Raw genomic sequence first — 13,216 nt, 5'->3', positions numbered from 1 at the left:
GGGTAGAAAGCAAATGTCGCAAATTGCTAACTAGAATAGGAAAAAAAAATGTAGCCTGACTTTCACATCTTAAATCCTCCTCCAAGCTGTTGATAGCTTCAAAACACAACAGCTTGTGAGAGAGAAGCATGGCTGTAGCCATAAAGCTGGCATCCAATCCAGCCTGTGACCTTCTCCACCAGCCCTCACCTCGAAACTCCAGGATTTCAGAATCACCAAAACCTGGGTTTTCACTAAGGCAAGGCTCTTCCACACCAACCACTTCCTTCAAACTGGTTGAATGGGACATTTCTGGTGACTAAGCCCCTTCTAAGTGATGTGGAAAATGGTTATAAAATATGCATACAGACTCAGAAAAAGACCCCACCTCTATCTCCTCTGAATCATGGGGACTCTGTGAAATATATTGCCCACCAGGGACAAAAGAGCAAAACAGATGGTGTAATTTCATGCTTTTTCTGGAGAGTTAAAAATATCAACAATCATGTATTTAGAAATTGGCAGTAACTGAAGTTCTGTGATTCCATAAGTTATACCAGACAGAAAGTTTTTCTAGCAAAAGAGCACGGATATCTACCATGAAGTAGACATCGTCATGATTTCTGCCTGCACAGTGCATCAGTGGAACCCAGAAAATTCTTCCTCAGCTTCCCTTGTAGCTGGTACGTGTACCCTAAGCGCTGCCAGTCAGAGGCGTTGAATATGAGACCTCTGTTTGGGAGTGAGCATCTTGAGAAGACAGTGCCATCTGGACTCCACCATGGTGACAGCGGAGGCCTCCAGCTTTGAGGTGGCTGTAATTGTGAGCCTGAGTTTCCATCCGAGGAGGGGCATTGTTAGGTGGCAGTGGCAGGGGTGCTGGACTCCTCACCAGGCCAGCTATGCTGCAGGGTTGGGGCACTGATCCTGGAGGCTTAGCTTGGATAGGGCTCTCCATTCCTTGCAAGGATGCTGTGAGATACCCAGTACTGTTTTCATAGACTCCTTTTCTGTTTTATAAATGAGAGGCAGCCTCTGTGTCTTGCAGTTAAGATCCCCAAGTAAGAAAACACCTATGGCTTTTGTTTATGTATATTGGAAGTAGAAAATATTTTGGATTATCCTATCTGTTCTAAGTTATGGATAAATTTAACCTGACAGAAGATGTCTAAGATGCCAGAATTGTCCCTGGTGGAGGGAGGTCTTTGAACTCCCAGAGGTCTTCCCTGGGCCCCTAAAGGAACCCACAGAAGTTGTACCATGGAGTGACTGATTGACCTACGTCCAGAGCCTTAAAAACCTTTTCGCTGAGAGGCAGTAATCTTGCTCAAAATATCTTGTGTCCTCCAAATCTGGAGAATTTATGGGCCGAGGAGATACTTGCTTTAGAGATGTGAGCCCACTTCCCATTGCCTTTCTTTAAACCATGCATGCACTACCCACAGAGTTATGCATTAATTATTTTGGGTGTTGTTTCTTTTTCTATATTAGATTGAAAGTCTGACTCCAAGTGTGAAGGAGAAGGTGGAGGAAACAGATGCCTCACATCTGATGAGATGCTTGGGGAAGATTGTGGTGGACTGGGTACTTTGATTTTCTCAGTAAAAATTGCAAAACGTTAATACACATACCGGAAAGCATATCAAATGTATATGACCTTTAAAGAATAATAACGAAGTGAACACGCATCTTGCCATTGCTGAAAATAAGCATAAAGAATATTAACATAACCTACGAACCCCATGTCTGTCTTAGAGTGTATTCCCCTTACTCCCCTTTAAGAATAGCCAGTATCCTACTTTTAAGAATAATCATTCTTTTGTTTTTCTTTATAGTTTATCACCTATATATGTACCTCTAAAAATACTATTTCATTTTTCCTGTTGTTAAACTTTATGTAAACATACCATATTATCCCTTTGTGTCTTGTCTTTTGCACAACGTTATTGTTGTGAAATTTGTTCCTGTTGTTGTGTGTGGTCGTAGTTCGTTCATTTTCATTACTGGGTAATATGCTGTTGTATGAATGTACTACTGTTTACCTGTGTATTCTAGTGTTGATGAACACGTGGCTGGTTTTCAGGACTTGGCTATTGCTCATAAGGCTGTTGTGGACATTTGGAGTGTATCTCCTGATGTGCACATGCACTTGTGTTTGTAAGTATATGCCTGACAGTGGGATTGCAGGCCTATGGGATATGGACATTTTTCCCCTTTCTGAGTCATGGTCAACTGTTTTGCCAAGCGGTTGTAACACTTCACAGTGATAAAGGTAACATGAGGGAGGATTCCTACCTTCCTACTCACACTTGTTGGTGTTTGTAATGATCTCTCTAGTTGGTTTTAAGTTGTATTTCCCTGATAGTACTAGTGAAGCATAGTAAATATTGTTGTTTTTTGAGTTATTGGTGACTAATTGGCTTATCGGTAACTTGAGGTTTCTCTACCTTTCAAGAGAAAGTGCCCTTTCAAGTCCTTTACTCTTTTCCCTGTTGGTGCTTTAAAAAAACAAAAATTATTGAAGTGTAGTTGATTTGCAGTGTGTGTTAGATTCTGGTATACAGCAAAAATATGAAAAAGAATATATATATTATAATATTCAAACCATTATGGTTTATTGCAGGATATTGAACATAGTTCCCATTCTGTACAGTAGGTCCTTGTTGTTTATCTATTTTATATACAGTAGTTTGTATCTGCTAATCCCAAACTTCTAATTTATCCCTTCCCCACCCCCTTTTCTCTTTGGTAACCATGAATTTTCTATGTCTATGAGTCTGTTTCTGTTTTGTAAATAAGTTCATTCATATCATAGTTTAGATTCCACATATAAGTGATATCATATGGTATTTGCCTTTCTCTGTCTGACTTACTTCACTTAGTATGATAACTCTAGGTCCATCCATGTTGCTGCAGATGGTAATATTTCATTCTTTTTTATGGCTGAGTAATATTCCATTGTAATGTACCTATGTACCATCTTCTTTATCCATTCATCTGTTGATAGACACTTAGGTTGGGAAGCAGTAGATATAGTAATGGGTTAACATACTTGAAAAACAGGGTAACCACAAATCAAAAACATACAGTAGATTCACAAAAACCAAAAAGAAGAGAACACAAGCATAATACAAAAGAAAATCATCAAACCACAAAAGGAAAAACCGAAAAAGAAAGGAGCAAAGAAGAAATACAAAATCAACTGGAAAACAAGGTTTAAAATGGCAGGGAATACATATCTATCAATAATTACCTGTTGGCTTTTTCAATTGTCTTGCCAGGTTCCTGGAAAGCAGGGCTTGCAGCGGGCAAATGTGTGCTTTACGGTGCTTCGTTGTGGAGAGCGCTCAGAGATGCAGCAGCAGGTTGGGGGAGAGAGAGGCCTGGGAGCACAGGGGGCATGTCTGACATGTTAGGAGGGCATTTTGCCACCACAGTTTCCTCTTTCTGCTTAAACAATAGATGCATTACATAATTATGATGACTTTTTAATAGCTATTTATAATATCTACGTGCAAGCATCGGTTAAGGAAACAATACTGTACAGATGTCAAATTCCCATTCAATTGACCAAAATTTGAACTTTTAAGAGAAATCAGTGGAGGTTTTTTTCATTTGTTTTGCTCTGTTTCTGTTTTGCATAAAGGATACTTGGGGCAAACTAAATGAATGAAATAATGAAAAGGCAGAAAGATAAAGACTTGCCTACCATATAACATGTTAGCTGGCACAGTACTTAGACACATCAGTGGTACAGAAAGAGTCATTTAGAATCAATGAAAAAACACAAAGTATTCCACAATTGATACAGAGACAAGTGACAATCATAAAAACAAAGAAAGAAAACACAAGGCAAAGGCAAGACAAACAAAAACAGAAACTTAAAGCCTTACTTTAACCCTATAAGGCGCCCCTTTCTCCCAGATCCACAGGTAGAAATGGTGCGAGGGTAGGAACACTCTAATCAGTACACAGAAGCTAGAAACTATAAAAGAAAAGATGGGTAGATCTGGCTACAAAATTTTAACCTCTATACAGAAAAAAAAACATATGATAAAGTTAAAAAAAAATAACGTCAAGAATATACTTGCAGTGTGTATCTAGAGAAAAGACAAATTAAAAAATGAAATACCAGCTCAGAAAAAAAATTTAAAACTTCACAAAAAATACAAACGATAATAAATATTGAAACTGTGCATATTCACAACAGCAGTCAAATAGCTCTTTTCCATCTAATAGATTTCTGAAGATTTAAAAGATTGATGAAACTCAGAGTAGGGAAGGACACGGGGAAGGAGGAACTTTTGCACAAGTTTGATGGGTCTGTATATGGTTACAACTAGACTTAAAAATGGGCATATGGGCTTCCCTGGTGGCACAGTAGTTGAGAATCTGCCTGCTAATGCAGGGGACACGGGTTCGAGCCCTGGTCTGGGAGGATCCCACATGCTGCAGAGCAACTAGGCCCGTGAGCCACAACTACTGAGCCTGTGCGTCTGGAGCCTGTGCTCCGCAACAAGAGAGGCCGCGACAGTGAGAGGCCCGCGCAACGCGATGGAGAGTGGCCCCCGCTTGCCACAACTAGAGAAAGCCCTCGCACAGAAACGAAGACCCAACACAGCAAAAATAAATAAATAAATTACTAAACTCCTATCCCCAACACCTTCTTTAAAAAAAAAAAGGGCGTAATTTTGAATCAATAATTCCACTCGAGAAATTTATCAAAGAGAAATAATCAGATAGTACATAAAGGTATATGGGCAAAGATGCTTGTCAAAATATTTATAATAGCAAAATAACAGAATGTCCAGTATATTTACTAATGAGAAAGTTTTTACATTTTAATCCATCTATATAATGAAATTCTATTTTACCACTAACACTGATGAGAAATATCATGAAATAAAAACAGACCAACGGCCTGTTAGAAATAAGTACTTAGATGAGAAAACAGTCTTACGTTTTTAAAAAAAAAAAAAGAGGTCTATGGAACTCTATTAGCTGTAAGAAATAATGACAAGAAAACTTGTAGTTCTGTGTAAACTTTGGGTCCCAGAGCGTGATATGGTTGACACATGTTTAGAAGAAAATCACTTGATAATTAGGGTTATCACTGAGGAAGGACAGCATAGGGACTAAGGAAGGCATGCCAGAACAGCAGACCTTGTTATGCCACAGTCGGACAAGAAGGTGGTCCTTTACCCCTCACTGGAGCTCAGGAATCGTGCAGTGAGTGGGTGGTACAGAAAGTAGAGACCACGTAGACTCCTGAGTGGAGTCAAAAGGGGGAACAATAGCAGAGGGTTTCTAGTGCCTCTGATATTTTCAGTGCAAGCATTCTGTGTTGAGGACAGCTCAGAGTTGCACACCTGTTGGTCCTCCCAGGAATCCAGGTATTTGTCAGGGTAAGCAAACGTGTGCTATAGGAGATTCTGGAAGCTTTGTTGCCTCCACCCATCAGGATCCCTGCAAAGTTTGCTCTTGGGTTGGGAGAAAGGAGGATTTTTGGCAGGAATTGCAAGATCGATTGGAATCCCAGAGATCCTGACCATTGGCCTCTGAAGCTGAAATGATTCTCTGATTCCTTATACCTGCAAAGAAGGAGACCTTGGGGAACAGGGCAGGGTTTTTCAACCTCTGCACTATTGACATTTTTGAGGGGGTCATTCTTTTCTGTTGTAAGGGGTTGGGGGCTGCTCTGTGCATTGTGGGATATTCCACAACATCCTTGGCCTCTATCCCGAAGAAGCCAGTAGTAACCTTGCCCCAGGGTGACAACAGACAATGTCTCCAATATTGCCAAATGTCCCCCGAACAAAATCGCGTCTGGTTGAGAGCCACTGGAGTAGAGCTGGATGACATTTTATAAAGTGAGGTGATATCTGAAAGCCAGAAATCCTATTTTTATTTGAGAAAACCTGTATCTACACATGGGTACACATTAAGTGTTGGAATGATGAGTGTTGTCTGTTTTATACTACATGTGTTTTGGTATTTTTCTAATTTTTGGACAATGGACATGTAATAGTTACACAAAAGAAAAACACAGATATTTTAAATTTTAATATTTGCACATATGAATACAAAATCTTGAAAGGATGTAAAACAAAATGGTAATGATAGTTACTTCTTAGCATTAAGATTTTTCTTGTTTTTGTTTACATTTTCTTAATTTCTTAGAACACATACTAATTTTGTAATCAGAAATGAAGTAAACAAATTATTTCAAACGTAAATCCCGGATTTCAACTAACAGTTAGGTGCCTATAGATGATTAAACCCATTAAAATGCATGCTTCTAAATTTGGCTGTTCTAACGCTCAGACAAAGGTTTAATGACCTTCCTAGTGGAAAACAGATAGTAAGTCTTACAAATATTCCTCATTCACCTCATCACACCTCCATCCCAGCTGAAGAATCACTTCTTAGTTTAATGTGAGAATGGAAACCCACCAGTGTCAGCAGTCTCAGTATTTCTCCCCTCAAAATCTGTGTTAATTTTTTTTCTTATCCTTTGTATTCTGTAAAGAATGATCTATGTGGGTTTTTTTTTTTTCTGGAATTCACAAAGAAGTTTTCCTCTTTTCCTTTTTCCTACCAAAATTAAGGAGAGAATCCATGAAGAAATAAGGGTGATGACTCTTCTCCCTCTCAGACAGTGGTTCACCACTGAGATTCAAGATTCGGGATCCAGGATTGCCTGGGAGGGTCTGCGTGCTGGTCTCTTGTCTCGTGTTTTGTTAAGTAAAGAATCTGAGGATGGAAAGTGGGTGTGTGAAGCTTGATAAAACTTCTCCATCACACCCTGGTTTGAGTAACGGCACCCCCATCCCCATCCCGCCCCGCTGTAAGTCATGTGTCCTCCACCCTCTCCCCACAGCAGTGGTCACGTGGGTCCGGCTGCACCACCCACATCCCCTCTGCCTGGAATTTGAATCCTGAGTGGAGACACATGAGGACAGAAGGTAGTCAGGGCTGGGTTACCCCGCACGGGAGACCTCAGAAGCTGCCATGTTTCTTGAGGAATCATGGGCTGTACATACCTGACTAGTACCCTTCCCGACCCAGGCCAGCCCCAAAAGAAACTTCTCAAGTTCTGGGTTACCTTCTCCAGGTAGTGAGGGAAACCTCATTGGAAGCTCAGGCGTAGTTGCCCAGTAACAGGGTAAACTGTAGTTGTTTCTAGCCTTAGTAAGTGCTTACCAGGTGAAAACATGGGTGGCTGCACCTTCAAATGGTAACTTTAACCTGAAACGGCGACAGCAATCAATTCGTGGAAGGCTGAACACGTGTCAGGGGTGCCAACAAGGAAGGAACAGACCCAACGAGATTTTCACGGAGTGAAATCCCCACCCCCATATACCATGACCACTATTAAATTAGAGGTGCAGACTTCGAAATGACACGGTCCAAGCTACAGGTACCGCCTTGAGGAAGAATGAATCAGAAAAAAATGAGAACGGAGTGGATGGGCACAAGCAATGATATTTTTTCTTTCTACCTAGAAGAGATGCCCAAACAGGAATATTCTGTCCAAGTTGACCCTGTAACTTCATTATGTAGGAGCAATTTTGAAGTAGAGCCAATTAACTAGATTTTGGAAAATCCATCAAATAGTAACAGATTATTTTGCCTTACTTCTAAAGAGTAGGACTTCTGTACTTCTAAAAGGAACACAGTAATCTTAAATTTCATGGTTTTGAATCATTCTCAGGTTTGATAATTTCCTCATTTATACCGTTCCTATTGTGTATACTGCTTCCAATTCATACTGTAATACCTGGGCATAAGAGCAAAGATTAATTTCACCATTTTATGATAATAGGCTGAAACCCAGAGAGAGGAAATGCCTTGCCAATGTAAACTGGCTAAATGACCTGAAAAATCAGAATAAAAACTCAGATCTTCTGAGTTAGGTGTTCTTTCCACCATGGCAGTTATCGTGCCAAGTTTAAATCAGATGACTCATCAAATTAGCATAGTTGAAGCAGCACTTCACTCAAAATACTCAGCCCTGGGTACAGTGCTCTGAGGAAATGCAGTTTGTGAAGAAATTACCGCTACCCGGATCTCCTCCAGCTATTCACAGAACCATGTACTAATTCCACCATTGATTTAAAAGGGTTTCTTATGAGGGTTGAAAACAGTCTGTGAAGATTATGAATAATTAGAAATCGAATGCCGAAAGTTATTTATATGGTCAGAGGATATGGGAAAGAAAGACACACTCATTTTAGAAACTACCGAAAGTAGGAATAAACAGATGCCATCTGCCAAGATGAAACCTGTGACTGGACACGGGACCATCATCATACTGTCACCCCCACCCATGGAAACTAGGAATTTTACCACTGAGGTCAGTGTTTTGAGCATCTGACTATCAGTGTCTCCGTTAAGCAATAAAAACTTCAAGCAGGCCACCCAAGATGGGCCAGTGCCAGCTACCGTCTCCACTTCCGAGACCTGTGGTCCCCGCCCCCTCCTGACAGATGAGGCCAAGCTGCTGGGACATTCGGCAGGCAGCCCGGGGGTTGGCATCAGTCTCTCTTCCTGTCTCTCTGGGTGTCACTTTTTATTTTATTTTATTTGTCATTTTATTTGTGGTTTTTTGCGGGCCTCTCACTGTTGTGGCCTCTCCCGCTGTGGAGCACAGGCTCCGGACGCGCAGGCTCAGTGGCCATGGCTCACGGGGCCCAGCCGCTCCGCGGCATGAGGGATCCTCCCGGACCGGGGCACGAACCCATGTCCCCTGCATCGGCAGGCGGACTCTCAACCACTGCGCCACCAGGGAAGCCCTATTTGTCATTTTAAAAAATTTATTGAAATAAAGTGGATGTTTATTTATGTTGTGTTAGTTTCAGGTGTACATATATATATAAATGAATATATATATTTTTTTACATTCTCTTCCATTATACGTTATTACAGGATATTGAGTAGAGTTCCCTGTGCTATACAGTAGGTCCTTGTTGATTATCTGTTTTATATACAATAGTGTGTATATTTTAATCCCAAACTCTTAGTTTATCCATTCCCCCCTTCCCCTTTGGTAACCATAGTTTGTTTTTTATGTCTGTGGATCTGTTTCTGTTTTGTAAATAAGTTCATTTGTATCATTTTTTTTTAGATTTCACATAAGAATGATAGCATATGATATTCGTCTTTCTCTGTCTTGCTTATTTCACTAGGATGATAATCTCTAGGTCCATCCATGTTGCTGCAAATGGTATTATTTCATTCTTTTTTATGGCTGAGTAATATTCCATTGGATATATGTACCACATCTTCTTATCCATTTATCTGTCATTGGGCATTTAGGTTGCTTCCATGTCTTGACTACTGTAAATAGTGCTGCTATGAGGACTGGGGTGCATGTATCTTTTCAAATTATCATTTTCTCTGGATATATGCCCAGGAGTGGGATGGCAGGATCATGTGGTAGCTCTATTCTTAGTTTTCTGAGGAACCTCCATACTGTTCTCCATAGTGGCTGCACCTATTTACAATCCCACCAACAGTGTAGGATTTTCTGACTGGAATCAAAGAAGGGGAAGAGTTCTAACATCACGCTTCTGAGTTGCAGTGTTTCACATTTTGGTTCCACCCTGCCTAGTTTGAAGTCTACTCAACCCAGGGGGAAATGAACCTAATTAGCCAATTGGACTTTTTTAAAAAAAAGAAGAGAAGTTTTAGCTCTAAAACTTAAGATCATCTTCCTCAGCAGTCAAACATACTGGTGGGGTCACCAAGTATCCTGAGACTCAGGACTTTCAGTACCAAAACGGGGAGCGTCAGGGCCAACCAGGAGGCTGGTCACCCAAATATCTGGGTGTATTGATAGAATAGGGCTTAATTTCCCAAATGGCTGGGGAAGGTAGTCAGGATAAAGTCGCATCACTGTTACCAAACCTAAATATGATTTTGTTATATTTAGGTTTATATATTGAGCCTTAAAGGGCCAGTGCTGGAGTGGCCTTCATTTTCATTCAATCTATAGCCTTAAAAGAAAGAACAACAAAAATCTCCCTTTAAAATTAAAGTTCCTTAGAAAAATTTATATGAATTTGGAATAAACTCAGAATCAAATCAGATCAAAGGAATACTTAAACACAAGAAGAAAATCTCTTTAAAGAGTGAACATTTGTGGAAAAGGTCACACAGTGGTTGAACATTCCTTTCACAGGTGAAGAAACAGAGGACTTCAGAGGAGAACTGTGCAGAGTCATTCCACACTGTGGACTCAGGGTCACACTTAGCCTGTGCAGAGCACCTGACCTTCAGCCCAGATGATCCTCTTCAATACCTTATCTCCCTCTCTTCCTAGGCTGAAAATGACTAAATCATTGTGTGCTAGAAAGGGTATCTTTCCCAAATTTAATGCTAAATATTTGGAAAGCATGGGAGAGTTGTGAATCATCCTTTGTTGTCAACACCTCTCTCTTTTCACACTGTGGACTCAGGGTCACACTTAGCCTGTGCAGAGCACCTGACCTTCAGCCCAGATGATCCTCTTCAATACCTTATCTCCCTCTCTTCCTAGGCTGAAAATGACTAAATCATTGTGTGCTAGAAAGGGTATCTTTCCCAAATTTAATGCTAAATATTTGGAAAGCATGGGAGAGTTGTGAATCATCCTTTGTTGTCAACACCTCTCTCTTTTTTTTTTAAATTGTAGTATAGTTGATTTACAATGTTGTGTTACTTCCAGGTGTACAGCAAAGTGCCTCAGTTACACATATACCTATATTCTTTTTCAGATTCTTTTCCCATATAGGTTATCACAAGATATTGACTATAGTTCCCTGTGCTATACAGTAGGTCTTTATTGGTTATCTATTTTATTTATAGTAGTGTGTATCTATACACTAGTTAATCCAAACTCCTAATTTATCCCTCCCCCTCCCTTTCCCCTTTGGTAACCATAAGTTTGTTGTCAATGTCTGTAAGTCTGTTTCTGTTTTGTAAATAAGTTCATTTGTATCATCTCTTTATTTTTGAGGAAAAAAACAGAAGTTTGTTAACATGTATATGTCACATATACATGGAAGATGACCCAGGGGAAATGAGGGAGTCCACTGCTCTTGACTCATAGAGCCCGCACCTTTGAGAGGGCATGGGAGCAGCCTGTGGAGCTCATATGTTAGTGAACTGCTGACCCCCAATCATCCACGATGAGTCACAGACATGATAACAAACAGTTGACAATAGCGAGTGATGCTAGACCTCAGTGATTCTCAAACTTTAGTGCATTAGAATCACTTCACTTGTTAAAAGGCAGACTGCTGGGCTGTCCCACCAAAGTTTCTGAGTGGTGGGTTTGGGGCAAGCCTGAGAATTTGCATTTTAAACAAACTCCTAGTTGATGCTGCTGCTGGTGGTCTAGGGCCATCCTTTGAAAGCTACCGCTGTGTCTGGGGTGCCACACACACACACACACACACACACACACACACACACACACGTGCACACACGGCAGAATTTTCATGTTAGTGGAGAGGTCAGGAGGTCAGGTATTCATTTAAAAACTATGGCAATACTTAATATGAAAAACTGCTAAGGTTTATAAATTCGAAAAGAAATTTTTTCACATGTCCTCCCACCTGCCCAGTGTCAAGTCTCAGTTTTGTGGATAAAAAGATTTTAGAAATTGCCTTACTAAAAAACATTCTGCTGTAGCAGGAAGAGAAGTATAGGAGAGCTCTTTTACTGACCTATTTGCAAATTGTGTTTTTATAGCCTTTGAGTGTAATACACTTTAGAAAGAGCTCAGTCAGCTTACCTGTGAATCATTTACAACAACAGATACAGCTTTTAACCCGTCATTAATATTCACAATAGCTGTGGTTTTATGACTCTAGTAATTAACTAAACAATGTTTTACAAGCATTTTAAACAACTAGTTACATCAAGGACCTTAATGTGTGTAGTGAGATCGTAAATTAACAGGTTTATTGGCACTGGGAAAATTGTTACCTTGTCCTTGGGAGTCAGGAGCTTAAGATGAGCAAGTTTAGTCAAATCAGACCTGTAGTTGCTTTGAGCCTCTCAGCATTCAAAATCTAGCTCCCAAGCTACTCATTGTTCTGAAACTGATTTCCATTCTTAGAGAGACATGTTTCCGATCCTGTCTTTTTCTAAAGAGGAGCATATAAGGTTTCCTTCTACATTCTCTCAATTTTTGAAGCTTATTTCAACACAATCTTTCCTCAAAACTAAATCCCCCATATTGCTTTTAAAGCTTCTTCCCAGCTACTCCTATTCATCCCACAGGGATTAGTTGAGAAGACACTTCCTCAGTGAAGTCTTCAGTGATTTCCCTGTTATACTTGCCTATAGCACCATAAGCTCATTCTTTCAGACAAGTTTTTGTCAGCTACAATTGGCACTCACCACTGGCGCTTGCCATCCACCTCTAGAAGGATTAAATCATGTGCTGCTGCAGCTGCTCACCTTCAATACCCCCTGAAAGGAGTTCAGGGTGGAGAGCAGAAATGAGGCCCTCTGTGCTCTAGGAGAAACTGGCAGAACAGGTCTTCAGATAGTTAGATATTTTCAGGAGCCGATTTTATGAGCCCAATTCTTGTATCTCCTCATATCTAGGAAAGCACTAAAATCCTTCATGGTGATGTCTGGTCCTCGTGACTAGCAGTAATCTTCTACAAAAGAATATGTGCTCGATTTCAGGTATTCTCCCTTCCCGCAAATCACATATATACTGACCTCCCCTCCTGCCTCTTTGGAGCAGTTTCTCAGAGCTCTCTGAAATGCTGTCTCCCGGGCTGCACTCCTCATTTTGCCCCAAATAAAACTTAACTCGCAGCTCTCACGTTGTGCATTTTTTTAAGTCGACGGTTAATAAGAGTAGAAACATAATTATTTGTTCAGATCAGTTCCGCTTTCAGAATGGAAGCTCCAAGAAAGAAGGATTTATCAGGGAGCAAGAAATTTCCCTCTACCCTTCAAGGGTCTTCTGGCTGCTCTAATAATTAAATTGACATGAGACAGGTTAACAGGAGAAAATCAAACAAAAGATTAATAACATGCATATGTGGAGAAGACCCAGGAAAAGTGAGTAACTCACCAAAATGGCTGAAATTCTCACTTTAAATACCGTCTTTAGCGAAAGACAAGAGAGGATTTGGGGGTAGGGGTTTGGGACTTCAAAGGGAGAGGAAGGCAATTCGCATGGAAATGGAGAAGCAAAGGTTTGGTAAACAAATGTTTTCTGGGCCATGCC

The sequence above is a fragment of the Tursiops truncatus genome, chromosome 4, assembly GCF_011762595.2.
Source record: "Tursiops truncatus isolate mTurTru1 chromosome 4, mTurTru1.mat.Y, whole genome shotgun sequence".
Lineage (NCBI taxonomy): Eukaryota > Metazoa > Chordata > Mammalia > Artiodactyla > Delphinidae > Tursiops > Tursiops truncatus.
This window is presented reverse-complemented; position numbering follows the sequence as displayed.